Source organism: Candoia aspera, chromosome 2, assembly GCF_035149785.1.
Source record: "Candoia aspera isolate rCanAsp1 chromosome 2, rCanAsp1.hap2, whole genome shotgun sequence".
NCBI lineage: Eukaryota > Metazoa > Chordata > Lepidosauria > Squamata > Boidae > Candoia > Candoia aspera.
This window is the reverse complement of record NC_086154.1, coordinates 226,290,726-226,311,139: the sequence shown is the minus strand read 5'-3', so window position 1 is coordinate 226,311,139 and position 20,414 is coordinate 226,290,726. Positions and strand designations below refer to the sequence as shown.

Here is a 20,414-nt window from a genome sequence, read left to right as displayed (position 1 = left end):
TGAGCTTTGCACTGCACTGGGGCTCAGAAGCTTCTTGGAGCCCCAGAGCCACAGCGTGCCAAGAAGCCCCTTTTGCACCATGCTGCTGGGGCTGGCCATTTTTGAGGCTTTCTCCTTCCTCCTGCAAAGCCTCAGAGCTGCACAAAGCCCAGCCCTAGCCTGGCTCAGCAGCGCAGCGCAAAGGGACTTTTTGGTATGAAGGGCGAGGCTGGGCATGCCTCATCAGCAGCAGGAGCAAACAGCAGCTTCCAAGGGCAGCTTTGTGCTGCACTGTGGCTTGGGGATTTCTTACAGCCCCAGAGCCACAGCATGCCAAGAACCTCGGAGCAGCAGCATAGCAGGCAGCCCCAGAGCTGCACAGTTCTGGGGCTGCTTGCCACCCCACAAGGCGGAGTGCAGGGTGGCCAAAAGATCAGGGATGGGGAGGAGGGGGAAGATAGGCAGGTGGGGTTGAAGCACCCCTGCAATTGTAAGTGTGGGCGGGCTGCCAAGTGCCTGAATTTTGATCATTGTCCGTAACTTTGGGGACCAATCATAAGTCTGTTGTTTCAGCACCATAGTAACTTTGAAAGGTTGCTGAACAAATGGTCGTAAGTCGGACTACTTGTAGAAAAAGAAAACCTAATTCATGTATTAAAAACCTCAAATGCATCCCAGGTCCACTGTCTACACCAAAAGCCTGTTGGGACAGAATGGTCCCTGCAACTTTGTGAAATGCAAGCAAGCTGAGGGGTTCCTCTTATCTCGGGAGCAAGGGACATCAATATAGAATTTGAGATCTAATATGACAATAACCAGATAAAATTTAAGTTTGTGTAAGGAGAAGGATTTGTTAGCCATATAAGGTAGACCAGATTAAGAAACAGACACCATGCCATTTTTATTAGAACAGCTATAGTAACAGAATCTTGCAGGTCTGAATGTGCTTTCCTTCCTCCCTCTTTTATCTTCATGAGAATTAATGGGGGAGTGGGAGGAACTGTCTTAGGTTTTTTTGTAAACCACTTTCTTGGGCTGGGCTCAAGCCTCATTTATCTGAACATTGCCTTGGTAACGGAGCTTCCCTCTGCCCTTCAAGGCCATCCTCTTTACTCACTACACAATAGTGTAAACACCAGTTTATATTTTAAAAATCTACATACAGAAATTCATTACATAAATCTAACACCTCTCATCCACAGCATCTCAAAAAAAAAAATTCCCCCTAGATCAGTTTCTAAGAGTTAAATGCAATTGCTTGTTGGAATCAGATTTCCAAATGTTTAAAACAGCAACATGTTCTATGAGGGTACCCAAGCTCAGGGATAGATACTTGTTTGGAAAAAGCAAAGGAAAACCACAGGAACAACATCTTGCTAATCAGAAAGAGAATCAGCAGTTGATGTGTGTATACCTTTGAACATACCACCAAACATTACCATCAAGTGTCAAGAGTGCCATTTTAAGTGCCATTTCTGAAGTTCTCCAAGCTCAATGCAATTATTTCCTTGCTTAGAATTAGGTATTAGCTATCAAAACCAGCAGGTGGCAGTGAAACCTTTTCCCTAGTGTATTAAAAATTTATTTTCCTAGTGATATGTTTGATTGAAGGAATAGAAAGAATGCTAATTTTTAAGGACTTGGCTGTTCCTTGAGACTATGTAAGTTGCTTAAATGGTTCAGAACAGCAGCTATAGTACAGTCAGGTCTTTGTGAATATTAATTTGGCTGTGGATCCACAAAGGCTAACAGTTATTCCATACATCATAAAAGGTAAAGGTAAAGGTTTCCCTCGACGTAAAGTCCAGTCGTGTCCGACTCTAGTGGGTGGTGCTCATCTCCGTTTCTAAGCCTTAGAGCCGGCGTTGTCCGTAGACACTTCCGGGTCATGTGGCCAGCATGGCGACACGGAATGCCGTTACCTTCCCGCCGAAGCGGTACCTATTGATCTACTCACATTTGCATGTTTTCGAACTGCTAGGTGAGCAGGAGCTGGGACTAGCAACGGGAGCTCACCCCGTCGCGCGGATTCGAACCGCCGACCTTCCGATCGGCAAGCTCAGCAGCTCAAATTCCCCTATATTTGAATTCTGATGTGGATAAACTTTTGTATCCTCTATATGCTCCTGCAAGCTTGCATACTTAACAGATGATTTAATAATAGTTTAATAAGCTCATCAACGTCTTCTTCTAATTTTCAATTATTAACATTAGAATAATAACATCTGGAAAAAAAACAGCTCTGTTTCTTTAGTATTTAAACCATGATGCTCCAATTCTTTACAAAAGACTTTGGAGCTGATGTCAGTGCAAAAGCATGTCACTTGTAAAGATGGTTTTGTATAATGCACATGGAAGAGGCATGGAAATAATGCAAGATAATTCAACTCACCTTCCTGAATTTGTTTGTTTCCATCCATCCATCCATCCATCCATCCCCCGTTTTGTGCTGGATTTTAGAGGGCTAAACTAAATGATAGTTTTAAAAAAAACTATGACAAAGCCTAATGGAGCACAAAGTGTTCGGTGTTTCTGTTGCCCAGTCAGTTACCAGATGTAATGGATTGTGAGAATAAACTGGGGAGACAGGAGGAAGACCCACAACCGAGACAACAGTCTGATAAGGGAAGTCTGAGTCCAAAGGAGGGATGGGGATAGATAAAGCGTCTCAGAAGGGACCCTCCCTAGTTCTCTGGATATAAGGCAGGGGAGGGGGGACGTGCTTTCAGACATGCAAGATGCTGTTACTGTAACCGTACAATATAGTTAGTATTAGTACTCATAGTTTTGGTTTCCTGTCTGGACTACCTCAAAGGGCTGACATCGCCTGCCATGGTAGAAATGAGGATGGAGGGATCTTTGCATCATCTGTCCTCTTCCGTCTTTTTTATTTAAAAAAATTGCAGTGGGAAGGAATATATTTAGAGATTTTCTTGAGTTTAATTGTATTTCAGGTCTGAAGCTGGCACAGAGGTGTGGGAATGTTGAGACTTTGGGGGTCTGGATCCCAGTATTTTTCATCCTGTTGCTTCTGGCTTTTGGTAAAATGCCATACCCCTTTTTGATCCATACAGTGTTGAGATTTTCAAGCCTCAGCAAATGCTGTCAATGGACACTGGCATGTTCATGGATGGGGGAAGGGGAAGTTCGAAGTCTCATTTCCTGCTTATAGTAACCTGAGTCTATTAAGTAATTATTACACAGAATGCAAAGACACAAAAGAAACAAACAAGGAGAGCAGCTATTGAATGTTGAAATATCTGAACGTTTTGTTACAACAGGATATTGTGTGGCATTTACGTAACAGCTTATTTTCAGCCAATTTTTAATACATCTTGCTCTCCTACTTAGCAAGAGTATAAAATGTAAATATCCTGAACTTAGCTTCTGTGAAGGATTTTCCGCTGTGAGGTTTTCTTCCCTTTTTGAAAGGGGCACTTTTTCCCTTTGACTGAAGTGCTTACCTTGGCTCTTTCCCATAATTTATCTCCTGAATTTTGCAGGGTGCAGTCAGAACTGGTTGCTAGAAAACTGTTGCATGTTCATTACTATAACACTTGGCAATTTTTCCTTAAATCTTCATACAAGTTGATAATTCTCTTCTATTATTTTACTTAACATTAGTTTGGAAGTGCAAATAACTTTCAGTGCAAAGCTGTACTACTGCAAATTGGTTTTTCAGATACAGTATGTGATTATAGGGCTTTAGTGTTATTAATAGTATAATTTTTTGAATGACCAATACTGCCTTACTGCTTGATTGTAGAGCTCTCTTTTGCCTTTGTTAGATTAGTTTTTATCATAGTAAATTGAAAAGCAAACAACATCAACAAAAAACTTGAAGTGGTAATGGAAAAGTGAGCTTTATATGCTAATAGCAATATATTCTTCCTCAAGATTTCTGTATGTTGCTGTCAGAATTTGCTATTTAAATTTCAGATAAAGTGAGATCAACTTATAATTTAGACACTGAATAAAAATTATACACCCAGTGGGTAATAGATTCAGAAATATTCATAACCGGTCAGCTTATTCAATCAATCATTTGAAATCCATGGTACTTAATTCAGTCACATGTAGGTTTCACTGATATCAGTAGGTCTGCCCTAAATATTGGATCCAATCCCAGTGGCTGTAATTAAATGGGAAGTCAGGCATCTATAGGTATCAGGCATACAGTGAACCATGTCTTATTATAATTCCTTCCTCTGTAAGTTATTATTCTGCATGGTAAATTCAGATGCCCGCATAACCGTAGTCTATAACCTTTACTGATTACAACCACCACATATGACCTTTTAAAGCAATCAACACATAACTGTAGTCTATAAACTTTATTGGTTAGAACCATCATATATTTTTAAAACAACAAACAAAATAAGAGGTCAACTGTTTCAGTATACAAAGGTCATAATAGATCAGAAGCAATGGATTAACAATATGTGTCCTTGTTTAGTGAAATTAATGGCAGGCCAGACTGAGGAGCATATATTTTAATATTACTAATCCTTTCATATTAACAGATTTGTGAAGCCTAGCTGATAAAGATTGCTGTGCAGGAATTAAAATTTCAGTGATAAAATTAGAAATCTGGTACTATTAATCTCAGAAGATCAGTTTTATTCTTCATTTTAACATAATTTTTCCCGTTTTCACAATATCAATCGAAGACATGCGTCATGAGCAAGAGCAAATCTCATATTCTTAACTATAGTATTCTATAATCAGTGAAAAGAAAATGACTGAAGCATTAATGACAGCCTAAATCTTTTACTTAGTTCATATAACTGAAAATATAGTATAAAATTATCATGACTGAAAACATTAATAGCTTAAATTTTGCATTAGCAGTGCTTCAGCTAGTTCAACATTTTTTAAAAGTTGCTAAAACAGAAACAGTCAACTGTAATTGGATATTGTACTAAATATTTGGCCAAGTTTGTGAACGATACTAATGTATTCAGGGTGGTAAAATCCAAAGGTGATGGTGTTCTACAGGAATCTCTTTAAACTGGGTGATGAATACTCAAGCAAGTGGCAACCATTTTTAGAAGGTATAAAGTGATACACATTGCCCCCCACGACCCCATTTGACTTATTTATTGATGTTGGCAAAACTGTCTGTAACTAACCAAGAAAAAAAATATTGGCATCACAGGGAATAGTTCAGTGAAGATGTTGACTCAGTGTGTGGCAGCTGTCAGAAAGGAAAAGTCCATTCTGTGGATCATTAGGGAGGGAATTGAAAACAAACCTGAGAGCGCTCTAATGCTGTTATTCAAATCTATGGCATGTCTATAGCTGAAGAATCGTTCTGGGTGCCATATTTGAAACAGTACGTAATAAAGAAGCAAAAGTGCAAAAGAGGACTATGAAAAAGATGGGCGGGGGGCTCAACTGCCATACTTATCAGAAAAGGGTAAAATGTTTGGGACTCTAGCCTGAAGAAGGGCAACTGAGTGGGTTTCTGGTCACATTATAAATCATGCATGGACTGAAGAGAGTGGACAGGGAGAAATTTTCCTCTCTCTCTCAAAACACTGGACCTGGGGTCAGACACTGAAGCTGATTGGCAGATTTACAATGGACAGAAGAAAGCACTCATGTAGCACACAATTCACATGTGGAGTTTGTGATGATGGCCTCTAACTAGCATGACTTTAAAGGGGTATTAGATAAATTCATGGAACACAGTTTATCCTCAAAGACTCAGTCTTACTTCTGGATTGGGCACAGCATGTCTTCACATATCAGTTGCAGGGAGCAACAGGACAGAGAGAGATTTCAATTCCTGCTTATGAGTTCTCCAGAGGCAGCTGTTGGGTACTATGAAAAACAAAATGCTGGGTGAAGACAGGTCTTGGCCTGATCTAGCAAGGTTTCTTCTTTTTAAGTCTTCATGCAGAAATGTGTGGGTGAGTATGTGTGTATATATACACACACACACACACACACATACTTGTGAGGTTTCTTTGCTTTCCAAGGACTGGACACACCACAGCATTGCAAATCTGTACACAATGCTTTATTGCAACCCACACCTTCCCCAACTACAGGCTTTTACTCTGGGTCAACTCTACCCATCTAGGACTTGCAAGTTGCTGTTGCCACATAAATACATCTTTAATACTCAGTCCTTTATACTCAGTCTTTTAATACTCAGTTCAAACAAAAGTCTCCAAGTCTATAAAGTAGCATGCAACCTTTGCCCCTTCCAAAAGTTCTTGCACTAGCTGGGTTGAGGTGTTGTCTCAGTGTGGTTGCTCCTCTTCTAGTTGCTACTGAGCTCCCGGCAAAGCTCCAGGCAGGACTCCCACCAGGATATGCTGCTCACCATAACTTGTGGTCCTGGCAGTTGAATGACAGTCCTCTTGCCTGCTTAGAATAGCTGCCAATCTCCAGATGTCACCTCTGCTTCCCTGTCTGTATGCCATTTGCTTATCACCTTTCCTCTTACACACGCCCTTTCCCACTCTGTCTTAGCATTTGTTTTGTAATCTAAGAGCCTGGATGAGGTGAGGGTGCCTCTGGATGGCACATCCTTGAAAATGCTAAGGTGTGGCTTAATTATCACAGGCAGCTGGAACACAAGTTTGGATGCTTGTGAGTGAGTGAATGAATGAATGAATGAATGAATGAATGAATGAGGGAAATGGGTTGAGAAGTGTTTCTGCCTGGCTGCAGCTACCTTTCCCAACTTCACTCCCTCACAATACTGTATATGCTTAAACATTTTATTAGTTAGTTTGAACTATAAACAATTTCATAAAGATGGCCTTTGAAATCAGTCCTTTCAATTTCATTTTTAAGAATGTCACCTCAACTGTGAATTCCAAATTTAGGAAAAATGTGTGCTTCTTTTCATGTTTTGAGTTCTTACCATTGGATCAGGGAGGGATATATATATCCAAGCAACTGATTTGGGAAATGTGATGAGCCAAGTAACCCAAGGTTGGCTGGGTTAATGTCTAAGGCACAGTTCTGTAGATAAACTATAGGCCATCAGGTATAAATAGTAACTAATTGGAGTGGGAGCGGTGAAGCTGCCCATCTGGATCTGAACAATTTATTTGTGTTTGACTGCATTGCAGATGGTATGGTATAGTGGTATGGTATACTGGCTTTTATGGTCCTTCTAGGACTGGGAAGCCATGGCGATGGTAACTCATATTTTAGCATCATATGCTTTATATGGAGCTCTCTTTGAAGATGACTCTGAAGCCGCAGTTGCCCTGAAAGGAGAAGCCAGGTTTCTGGTGGCCAAAACCTGCTATTGTAGCATAATACCAGTACTGCACAATGCAGGGTTAAAAACATTTCTTTCTCCTTAAAGAGGTTTGTAAACATTAAGATGTGCTTTTTCCCCTGTAAATGTTTTTATTTAAATTGCTATTTAATTGTTATTGAAAACCTCTAAAGCTGCAGTAGGAAATACTTGCAGTTCTTCTGCTCAATAGAGGTGTTAAAATCTCTGTTAGTTTTTTCAAAGGTTAAGGTATTTTCTTCTTTCAGGCCAATCAGAAACAGCCCATGTGAGTTGTGTTTACACTTTAGTATTTAGTGACATCAGGTATGGCTTTCTTTCATGCTTTCAGTGGGGAAGGTGAGACAGGCACACTGACACATAACCATGGTGTATGTTAGTGTTCTGTTTTTCATTCTTGGCTCGGCAGGGTGAGAACAAGAATTGAAGAATGGTTATCAGATATTAATCAGAAAGATAGGAGTATACTTCTTCTCTTTGGGAAGATTGTGTCAGGAGAGGTTTATTACCATCAGCTTTACAGATAATATGCTAAAGAAGTTTTTTTATTTTAGCTTAATTGAATGGTTTACCTTTGGCTTTTCTGGAGGGGAAATTGGCAGTATTCTGATTGATCAACATGTTTGCTTCTGTGTGCTACAAGAAGCTGAATCATCAGGTAATCTCCATTTTGTAGAGTATTTTGACAATTTTTTATAGCTTCTTTTATGAAGAACTTGGGAGAAAGGATAAAAAAAGTTCACCTTACTAGACTCTTATAAAAATCAATGTGTAGAAGTTATCTATGGTATTGCTAAGTTTGATCTATTAGTTATGCATATGTGGCATGGGCTACTCAAAATGCATTAGAAGTATAACATAGTATTCTTTGTCAAATATTCATTTGTGATTGATTTTGTAGTGTTGTATCTGTTTGGTACAAACAATATTTTTTTCATCATATGTAGAAACATGGAAAAGCCAGGACCTGTAAAAATATAAACTCTCTTAAGGAACTAAAGCAGTTGCTTGCTTTGAGCTATGAAGACCAGAAGTGTGTGCGCACACACACACACACACACACACAGATATACACAAAAACAGATATACACATACAGAGAGAGAAAAAGTGTGATTAGTGTCTGGAACTTTGGTGGCCCTTCCAAAGACTATTGCTGTAGCATATTGAAGAAATGTAAATGCTCAAGCTTTTTGCCTTTTGCCACATGTGAGTTTGGAAACTTCTGTATATCAAAATTCAAAGAGAATTGAGCAATCCCTTTGTCCACACTGATGGTTTATTATTGCATGAGATTCTATGATGATGATGAAGAAGAAAATATCTGCCCAAGATCTATATTGACTCCACTGTGATAGTCATATGCTTTAGAGTTATTTTAGCCTGTATGCATATAAGAAAAACTGTAGAAAAAAATCAGCACATGATGGAGGAAAAGTTGATCAGAAAATTTACATCAGTAATATTTTCAGTTGCTTGGCAGTCAGAGTGAAGAGGAGTTTCAGAAATTGAAGGTGAAGTAGAGTGCAAGGCTCCTTGATTATTTTAATCATAGGTTGAAAAAAGTTATTGTGACAAACTCTGGCCATGCCTCTTGAAAACAGATATATAAGGAAAGCATTGGCATAACCAGAGTAATCAGAAGGTATGAATCAGATTCAAGAGAGTGTGTAATGAGAAAAAAATGAATATTACTGATTTTTTTTCAGACATTTACCAAAAAGAAATGTTAAGAGGACTATGTGGGCTTGTGAATTATTATCTCTTATCAGAACACCCAAGCATAAAATTAAACCTGGATTAAATGTAGTTTGCAACAGATACCTTTAGATGAATTAGTACATTTTAATAGTGAAAGATACAAACAGAACATTTACATGAATTTCAAAATTAAAGAGTCTTGAAAGTCTAGCAAATCTAATGGAAATGCAAAATAACATTTTTACAAGGACAATCAGATTATTTCCTTAGCAGGGGATTAGATTAAATGAATAGTAAAATAATTCCTAGATGGGGAAAAAATAGTTGTTTCAGTTATTTTAAAACTTGGAAGGTCGGCGGTTCGAAACCGCGCGGCGGGGTGAGCTCCCGTTGCTCGTCCCAGCTCCTGCACACCAAGCAGTTCGAAAACATGCAAATGTGAGTAGATTAATTGGTACCGCTTCGGCGGGAAGGTAACGGCGTTCCGTGAGTCATGCTGGCCACATGACCCGGAAGTGTCCTATGGACAACGCCGGCTCCAAGGCTTTGAAACGGAGATGAGCACCGCCCCCTAGAGTCGGACACGACTGGACTTTACGTCAAGGGAAACCTTTACCTTTACCTAATACATAATAGTGTAATTGTCAGTAGGAAAAAAAAATACCTTAATCAGATAAATGAATTTATTCACTTTAGAAGTTCAGGATAGGTAGGTAAAAAGAAAAAAAATGTAGATGAAAGAAATAGAGACAGAAGGATGAGCTAATTATTATAATTTGGTTTATCAGAATCCCTCGCATTGCATACTTATGTGGAATCAGATATCATGCAACAGAGAACTAGCTATGAAGAAAATAAAGTGGCTGACAAGGCAAGTTCATCATTTTATTTATTCATCTATCTATCAAATTTGTCACTGCCTATCTCCTCCGAGCGGAGGAACTCTGGGCGGTTTACAATATAAACAACAAATATATAATAAAACTTCAATATAAAACACACTATAAAACAATTTCACAGAACTACCAAATATAATAAAATCCAGATGGCTGTGATCTCATTCAGTCATTGTATAGGAGGGGCACTTCAAGGCACTAGCCAGCCCCAAGTATGACTATTCTCTTCCCTACCCCAAGCCCAGTGGCAGAGCCAGGTCTTCAACTTCCTCCAGAAGGCTAGGAGCGATGGGGCTAATCTCACCTCCAGGGGCAAGATATTCCAGAGGGCGGGTGCTACGGCAGAGAAGGCCCGCCTCCTGGACCCCGCCAGATGGAATTCTCTTATTGACAGGGCTCGTAGCATGCCCCCTCTGCATGATCGGGTGGGACGGGCTGATGAAACAGGGAAGAGGCGGTCCCTTAGGTAATTATCCTGTTTTTAAACCTGAATCCCCACTTATTTCATGCATTCCTAAAAAGGAATGAGGGTCCATAATCAGTTAACAACCCATGAGAAATGTAACCATAGAAAAACTTCCCCAATAAAGGTGTTATGAAGTCTCTCTTTAATAAAAACTGGCTAACTTATATTACTATTGACTGGTACAGCAACTGTGGAGGCCATTGCCAAGAGACATGTGGAAATGAGTGTTTTTAACCTATTTATCATGAAGTCCATGTAACTATAGGGGAACATAAATATTCTAAATTTGGCACAAAAGTCACACATCTCATGGAACACTGATTCCAAAAAGGGCACCACTGCTGAGTACATTGACATGCTCCAAACATTTATAGAAATGCAGCCAGTGGATTCTTACAGTGGATTATTCATCCACTACTAAATATAACAGTTCAGAAATGCCTATATGCAATTGGAGGATTTTTGTGTGCTTCTATACGTGATGCGCAATAGTTTATCAATCCCTTCTCCTGCACACTGTCGCCTGAATGGCAGTGAATTGCTACTCAACTTCTTGAGGGTGGGGGGAAGGGAGAACTATCACAGCTGTTAAATTTATGCACTATATTAGAAAACAAGGCAATTAAATCAAATTAAATCAGATCAAATCAAATCATATTTATTTGGTCAATCACCAGCAAAATTTAAAAGGAGAAAAGCAAAGTAAAACAAAAAAATACAATAATATACTAGCGACTAAGATATATCACATAATAATATAGCGTTCACTTTGCTATTACTATATTAATACATTTGTTACCTTAGTGGTATGAGCCTAGAACATTAGGAATTATAATTATATAATTATATTTTATAATTATAAAATAAAAGTAAAAATATATATCCCCTGACATAAACCTTAAGCATTTAGGACCTGGATATCTGAAGCTACAACCAATATTGTTACTGAGGGCTTGGTTATACTAAGTTGTGGGATTTTAAGTTGCTTCTGAAGATGGATTTTTGAAGGCTTTTCACTTATAATATTATTTTATTGTAACTTGTTTTATTTGTAAACAGGCATTCCCTATTTGGAATTGTTTGATCACTGAACAGTAATTAAAATCAAATACATAAATACATAAATTACTGAACAGTAATTAAAATCAAATACATAAATATGTAAATCCATAAATAAAATTCCACTTTATTAAAGTCTTACAATACGTTCTTATTTTGGAGCTCTTCAGAAACCTAGTTGTTTCTGAATATCCTTTCTCTTCGGCATTCAAAAACTATGCAAGCCATCTTTCAGAGGATTGGGAGCTATAGTTCCAGAATTGCAGCATCAAGGCTTAAAAAGTAGTTATTTCAAGAAATGTTTAATAGGGCTTATCCACACTGCCTTGCTGCCCTGCTGCTAGAACAGGCCAGCAACCATTTCTGGAGGGCAGAAATAGATTATAACATCTTCTCTTAATTTTCCTACTCGGTATCAGAGCAACAGCAGGGCATGTTTTTCTGATCCACTTCCAAGGTACATTTTTCCATGTTACGACACCTCAGGTCCTCCTGTTCATTTTGAATAGTGTGCTTCAGTTTGTTGCAGGTGAACCCTAGCAGTTCCTTGGCTATTTTGTGGAGGAAAGAATGCCCCTTCAGCTGAGTCACAGTTTACTTTAATCTGTAATACTTTTTAGTGTTACTGTTATTATGAGGGCTGTAATGGTACAGTGGCTATAACTCTTGCCTTATAAATAGAATGTTGCTGATTCGAAAGACAGCCGAAACATTTTTGGTTTTGGTTTTATTAGTATTTTCCTTCCCTGAGGTTCCTATGTTTCCCTGTGCTTTTTGTTAAATAAGTCCAGCAGTGCATCATTTCACCATTTTATCAGTCACTCAAAGTAGAAGGGCTTCACCCTTATTTCCCCAATAGCTGTAATAGTCTGTGGGCTCTTGGGGAGCCCAGGGTGAAACCTTTCTCCCTCAGGTGAAAAACAATGAAATAATGCACCAATTGACTTATTGAAAAATAGCAAAGGAAGTGTTGGAAGCTCAGGGAAATAATTTTTTAAAAGTTTGTCACTATAAAGTTATATTTACAATGCAAGAGTTATAGCCATTTTTCAAGTACAGAGTTCATGGTCAGGTAGCTCTTTGGGAGACATTAGAAAGAAACAGAGCAGTAAGAAAGGATTTAAAAAAAAAGCTTGTTGTGTCTGAGAGGATGTGCATTTTGGTGCTTTAATTTTTTGTTTGTGCATGGCAAGCAGTTACTTGGAAGAAAAAGGTGGGAAGGCATAGTAGTAGGTGATTGTCCAATTGGAGGATAGGGTAGCCTGCAATTTGGACTGAACACTTCAAGCTGACTTTTAGTCAAATCAGCACAAGCACAGCACAGGAGCAGCTTAAACCATAAGTGTGGGTGTGCCCAGAGGCTCCCCATGCCTGTTTTCTTATGGTATACTTATGGTATTTGATTTGTCATGAGGAAATGATAACTATACAAGCAAAAAATCTATGCCAATGACCGATGACAAGCAAAATACAATATTTATTTGAACTATTAATTCTAAGTACAGGTAGTCCTGTACTTATTTTAAAGCCTCAGCAGGTGGCAGCACTTGCTGATCTTGTCTGATCTTAAAAACTAAGCAGGGTTGGTCTTGGTTAGGATTTTAGGGAGGGGGCTCCCTGGCAATTCCAGGGCTGTAGGCTAGAGTGGGAAGTTGAAAAAGCTTCCCAAAAGGAGACAGTGGCAAACCACTTCCGTAGTACTGCCAAGGAAATGGAATGGATACGGTTACTAGAATTTAAACTCATGTGAAGGATATCCGTACTGCATTTCATTATTTATAATAAATGCATTATTTATTTTTCATAATAAATTATCTGTTTTAGAATTTTAGCTTGATGAATAACATGGCTTCTTCTTTCTTCTCTTCCTCCATGGAAGGCAGTTTTCGTTATGAATGCATACAGCTCGTATTTTCAGGGTGATAATTAGTGTGAATTGTATGGATCCTGCCTAAACCTAAAGTTGGGCCAAGACATTGCAAAATGTTCTAAGTCACTGCACGTACAAGCATAATTGTACATTCTTACCTGATATAATTAAAAATGAACACCAATATTTTAGAATTAATGGGGGAAAAAACCATTAAAAGGTTGGGCTGCACTTCCCGGAAGAATCTGATTTGCTCATTATATCTCTTTATTTATTTATTATTTTTTAAAAAAAATCTTTAGGAAGGGAAAAAAACTGATAACAAATACAAATAAAACAGCATTGAGTAATTTATATTGCTGGAAATGAAGTGTTAGATACATTTTCTTCTTGTAAATAGGTCCAATTACTGCACTCTTAATGATATTGTTTAAGCACTCATTAAATGTGGCATAATTTAATGGGCTCAGGTTAGTTTAAAACCATCATTATAGTATTACTATGAGAAGGTTTGCAATCTTGTATTTTTCCATATACTCTGTCTGTTTCTGGTTGTCCTAAATGTTCAGAAACATCTGACCCAGCTGCCACAAATGCTGTAATTTCATATTCCCATTAAGTTTTTAAGTATTTAATTTTCTAATTTGATGAAAGTTCATCTGTTTCTGTGATTTACTGGCCTTTTAAAATTGTTATGTAAATTTCCTAGATCATTCCTAGGCTGACAGATAGAATTCCATATATTCTTCTGCTTTTCTTGTGAATGTTTCCCCTCTATTTTATTTTATGATATGCTACGTGTTGCTATACAAATTGTATTCATTGGATTACTTGATTTTATTTATTTATTTACTGCTTTTTAAAAAGTCCAGAAACTTCTATTAGTCATTGCCTATAAAACAAGTAAGCAGAGCATTGTAGTGAGTGTTCCTTACTTTCACTGGAATTTTGGGAGTGGAAATAATTATCGCCTAATGAGTGGAAATATTATCCCTATTGTAATTAGTGTTTAAAAAGTTATTAGCATTGCTTTATAGGTGGGAAAAACAGTATGCCTGGTATTAGAAAGTTGCGTTCAGCATTGTACCACAGAAGGCACTGGAATAAATCATTTATTAATCTTTCTATGAATATCTCAGAATCATGGGCTGGGATTCACAGAGTTACTTAAAGTGTGTCCAAGGGTTTGGGTACACCCAAAGGACTATTTTTTACATTGGAATACTAAGCTGTCATGCCATATATTGTTCCAGTTTTGGTCAAGATGGCAATATGCTGGCTTCCTCCATGAGCTGTCAAAAACTATCTGTGCTGTTTTTTTTAAAAAAAACAATAAGCATAAATATTAATTAAACCATTCTCTGCTAAGGTTGAATTTGGGAAAGGTTATATTCCTTACAAGCATAAGAAACAAGTTTATCTTCCCTTCTTTGCTTTGAATATTTGCATGAGAAAGCACATTTTAGAAGTGTACAGTGCTTTAAATTTGCAAAGTTGGCACCTGATCAGATACAGTATATATTATATGCTCACATGCAACATATCCAGAGGCATCCAGAGGATATTGCTGCTTTCATCAAAATGACAAGAGCACTGTTTGGAATCATGCTATAAGCTCTATCCCTTTTATATGTTGCAGTGTTGTTACATGCATATAAACAGGGTACTGCTTATTTCATGATGCTACAGTACTGATTTTGTCATTCTGATCACCTTTGGCTTCCCTGCAGAAATCACTAAATATATTAAGCAGACATATAGGGAGCTCCAGCAGCATATAAATTTAATAAATTGTTGTTATTTATTGTTGTGTGTGTGTTTTTTAAATGAGTAACTGTGCAAGTTATCACTCAGTGTTCTTGCTAAATGCAGATGTAAGGAATTTGATTGCAAGTTTAGTACATAGATTGCAGAAGACATTACAATCAATGCTTCATCAATCCAGCATCACATTTATATCCAGCATCACATTTATATCCTTAACTATGTTTTCCCCTTAACTTGTGCTAAGGTTCCCAAATTTTCTCAGTTCACAGCACCTTTAGCATCTCATAATTTTTTCATGGAACTCTGTGGTTCCCAGACTGTGCCCCAGGGCACCTCAGCGAACTCACAAGGGTACCACAGGGTATTTTAAATTTTGAATTAAATTTAATGATTGTATGAAACAAATCATATTTGTGTAGTGTCTGACAGATGTTGAGTATTACTGTGTTTCCCTCAAAAATTGAAAATATCCTGTAGCACCCCTGTGAGTTCGCTGGGGTGCCTGTGGCACTGCTGCATGCAGTTTGGGAACTATAGTGCTAACCTATAAGATAATGTGAGACTAAAAAGGGAAAATTACCAGATCATATGGTAATTGCCTGGGGCGATCAAGATCAAATAAGCGCTGTCCCTCTGCATTGGAGAATGGCACCAGGAAGCCAGAGAGTAATTTGGCAACAGTCTGATGTTAATGTCCTCCACTACCAGATCATGTTACAATTGCCCTGAGACAAAAAAACCCATATCTTATGGGCAGCTACTGATACACTTTGGGCCATTGATGACTTGAGACAGTTGCATGGTTGCCAAACTCCTGAGATGCCCTGGGGTCTATACCACCAGGCAGCAGACTGAAATTCCTGAGCATCAGTAGTCCTGGGAACTCTATCGCCAGCCCACCGATGAAGTCCAGCAGTTTCAGGCAGGCTGCTGCTGGGCAGCAGGGAGGGCAATACACGAGCAGCAATCCCAACTTTTCCCTAAAGCTCACCTTCAACCAGAGCATCTCACATCTGGTTATCTGCAGAGCAGAGTCTCTGGAAGCCTCCAAGGACTTTGCATAACAACAGCCACATACCTCTTCCCCTGGGGTTGTGGCTGATGCCAAACCTGGGTGGGTACAGGTCTAAGAGAAGAACACATCCCTCCATAGCCAGCCAGGTTTCATTTAGACATGCCAGGTCAGCCTCTTCATCCATGATCACAGACAGGAGCAGTCTTCTTACAAACTGCCTTGTGCTGATAAGTAGCAGCTGGAGCCCAGGGCCATCGAGGATCCAATCACCAAGCACTGAAAGTTGAACCTGGAGGCTAAATAGCAGGGCTGCTTAGAAACTGCAGGCCCAATGTCCGCCAAGCACGCCGTACCTTCCTCTGCCTTTCCATTTATTTATACACACACACACACACACACACACACATACATACACATACACACACACACACACATACACACACACACATACACACACACACCCCTACATACATCCCTACAGACATACATACAGTGTGTGTGTGTGTAAAATAACATCCATCTTGCCTCTTGGAGTCTGACCATTAATGTATTATCAGGTAAGCTTTTGTGGATCACCCTGTTTCATCAAATGAATGGAGTATAGTCCTGAGAATGAAGGATATATTTGTTCAGCTGTTGTGCTGGAGGGAAAATGGTGAAAGGAGAAGTGAGAGACAGAATAGTGACAATTAACAAAGTTGTTAGGTATGATATAGACTTTTTTGTACTGATGTGCTAGTTTACATATGTAGTGTGATAAAAAGGCTTGGGGTCTCTTTGATCTATAAAAAATGTGTTACATTTTCTAATAATTTATATTTCAATTGTTTTCTAATGAAATCAGACTTGGTAATTTCTCTGATGAAGGATGGCCATTTTGGGATCAGTGATAGAGAGGTACAGTATAATGATAGCGATTTTAAAGTCTGTAGTGTATTTGGCATATACTCTATCTTTATTCAGGTATCTTTAACTGAACTCCTTTGTTCTTTGAAAGTGTGCAAGCAGCAGAGCCTGTAGCTGCAGTTGTTTGCTTTGAAGAATTTACAGGTTTAATTATTTGTAGTTGTGTAGTCAGGAAAGTATTTACTGGAATTTTGTTACTGCATCAAGTCTAACAATATATTAAAGCACATAAATTACCAGATTCAGTTGCAATCTATAGCAGCAGGACTATTTATACTGAGGGCCTAAGGGACTTATTCCAAAACAGTATTATGAAGAAGGGATTATCTTTTTATCACACTACAGTATGTATGTTTTATTCCAAGTCCCTGTAGCTTCAGGATGACCACATGGATTCCTGAGCTCACAGTGTAGCACAACAAAAGTAGCCATCAGCACTGCAGTGTTCTCTGTCTGGCTACATTTTGAAGAAGTACACACCTTGGAGCTGGAGTCTGCCAATCAATATCCACCCAGCAGATCAAGTGACATCTTCCCTTTCATTGTCTCTTGATGCTATGATTCTTCTCTAGGAAATTTTACAATCTTATAAGAGAGACTTGATTTGGGGGGTGGGGGTAGGGAGGTAGCTCCAAGTCAGTCTTGACTCTTGGTGATTAGTTGGACAAGTCCCTGCAGTTTTCTTGGCAACATTTTTGGAACTACACCAAATAGGCTCTCTTCTCTAGTAATGCCAAAATATTATAAAATAACTTGATCTAGTCAGTTTCACAATACTGATTTAAAAAAACCTGGCTTGATTTTCACTGCTTACATTGTGTACAGCTTCTTCTAGTAGCATTCCAAAAGTAAGATAATACTGCAATTTTTAAGAACATTATGATTGACAGTACATCGAAGCTGTTGTTGCCTGAAAGACTTATCAAAAAAGCAATAAGAGGTAGGGGAAGAGATTGAGTGTCATGGTGATATATTAAAGCAAGCTTTCTCTTAATTCTCCTCTTTATGGAAAATCTTGTTTAGAGATTAATCCCCACACCCCCACAACTCTGTAGTGTAGGAATTTTTGTTCTGAACTTGAACAAAAGTTAAACTCAAGACAGGATAAGGGCATGTGGTTTATGTGAAAGAAAATTCTGTTTAATCCAGTGGATCTTGCTTACAAGTTTAATTGTAGAATGGAATGGAATGGAATAAACTTTTATTGTCATTTCACTATACCCCAAAGTGTACATTAAAATGAAATTTTGTTGCAATTGGCTCGAGCAATAAAATAAGAATACCATAATTACTATAATATGTAATATATATTCTTTACCCATTCCATTTAGTCCTGTGTAGGACTAAAATGCATAAATAAGCAAAGTCACTCTGCCTGCCTTTCTGAAACCAATTTTTTCCCAACTTCACCTAAGTGTAATTTAATGAATTCAAACATTATTTAAAAAAACAAAACAAAACATAACCTTATGATGAACTCCTGTTTGTTGGACTTAGGTAACCAAAGATTATAAAACCTGGATGAAGGAATGTGCTAAGGCCAGCCAAAATATCTTTTTTAACTTTATGTTGTTAATACTTGTAGTTAATGCGATTTTCTGAACTGTGCAACACATTCTAGAGGGCATCCCAGAATGACTTCAAGCATGAACCATTCTAGAATTGTGTGTACCTTTGTGTACCTTTGCATTTCTTTTCCCATTAAAGCTGTAACCCTGCCCATGGCATATTTTTCCATTCTCAACTGTGTCCTCATACCCAACTTTAAATCCACAATAGCCTTCACTAGTCTGCTTCTGAGTGTAGGTTTGTTATGGAAGTAGCAGAAGATAAGATACCGTGTGCACAAAAGGTAAGGGAAGATATGTTCTCTGTTCTATTGCGTAAGGGAAGAATCTTAAATAATGGGTAAGGCTCCACCATATTTAAAGAATTATTACTTCAATAATAATAAAATACATTTAAATATAGGAGTACTCAATCATCTAACTGTAGAAAAAAATCCAGCCAAAATTATTTCTTGCAATAGTTGATTTCGCATACCAAAAGCTGACTGGTGAGCCATGAGAGACATTGATAATATTTTGGTAGTAATCCAAGAAGCAAAATGGACCTCTTTTTTTTTTGGTAAATACGTAATTCTCAGTTCTATATTTGCTGAGTTAATGAAGAAATTCAGTGGTGAGAAAAGATTCAATTTCTTGTGTTCATCAATTCTGCTGATTTCCAAAGTGGAAAAAAGTACCCTTCAGATTCCTTTTAAAATAACTGGAGACCATTTGTATAGGACTGACAGCAGCCTTGGAATAAAACTAAGCATATTGTTTAGGACTTGCAAGTGTGTATCTACAACCAGATACATACTCCTGCTTGCCCCATCACTAGTATGGACCACCCACCATTTCTTGCATGTGGTAATGGATGATGTTATCTTCCACCCACTCCACCCAGCTCCACTTTAGAAGTACTGCCTTCCATCTAAGTTATCTTACACCCTTCCTGGTGATTAGTCTACCATAATTCATTCCAGTCTAGCAACATCCCCAACTCTGATGCTATAGTGCTTGGCATGCCCCTCCCTTCCAGCTGGGCTGCCATTTCATCTTGGGCTGCTATATTGTCAGATGGTCATCAATTTATTTATTTATTTTTCTTCCAGTAGATCTAACAACAGCTCATGGAGTACAGTAAATGCTCCTGGCCATCACAATTTCCCTACTGTCAGTACACATGTATTCCATCTTGACATTTCCCAATAGGCATCTTTTGGTTTTTGCTCAGATGGGTTTCTTTCCCATCTTCTGCCCACTATATTGCAATAGTTCCCTTTCCTTAAAACTGTAGAAGCAGCAGTGGTCTAATATAGAGGTGGGGAATAGGGAAAAAAGTCTGTGAGTGTCAAAGGAGAGAATATGGCAAGGGGGTGTGAAGCCATCCATTGTGCAAAAATCTGGGAAAGCAAAGGAATAGAATAGGAACTAGGGAATAATTGTAATGGTTGCCTAATCCCAAATACTCAGTCTCACAAGCTCGGGCTTAAAGATAACTGATTTATTAAAGGAATAGTATGCAAATACAGAGAAAGCTGAGAATGAGCAAAAGCGCGCCAAATACAAACTTAAAAGCCTTGCCTTCAATCCAGTCCCGCCCCAAGCACCCGTCAGCAAGCACCCCCTCCCAGGTGCCAGCAACCGTTACACGTGCCTGGGAAAGTAACCTTGAATAGGATTGCAAACCCAAACATACATTCCAACGTCCCAAAACAAAGCAGAGAGCACGAATGGAAAATACCAGCAAAGAGCAAGCTGAGTACACACGGAAAAACGGTTTGACATGTGAAACGTTACGATGTTAACAGAACATTGAAACGGGGAACATGACAATAATCCCTAAAAGGAGAAGGTAGGCACTGGTAGAGCCACCCATCCAAGCAGGCCAGCAAGGCTTCCCATCTTGGAATGGATAGCAAGAGCAAGAAGCAGGGGAACAACCA

The 20,414-nt window shown here is 38.5% G+C and overlaps 1 protein-coding gene across 1 annotated transcript in view; it reads left to right on the top strand.

The window, feature by feature from the left end:
• ADGRV1 (adhesion G protein-coupled receptor V1) overlaps positions 1–20,414 on the top strand; it is a 252,597-nt gene that overhangs the window by 133,273 nt on the left and 98,910 nt on the right. The window lies entirely within an intron of this gene.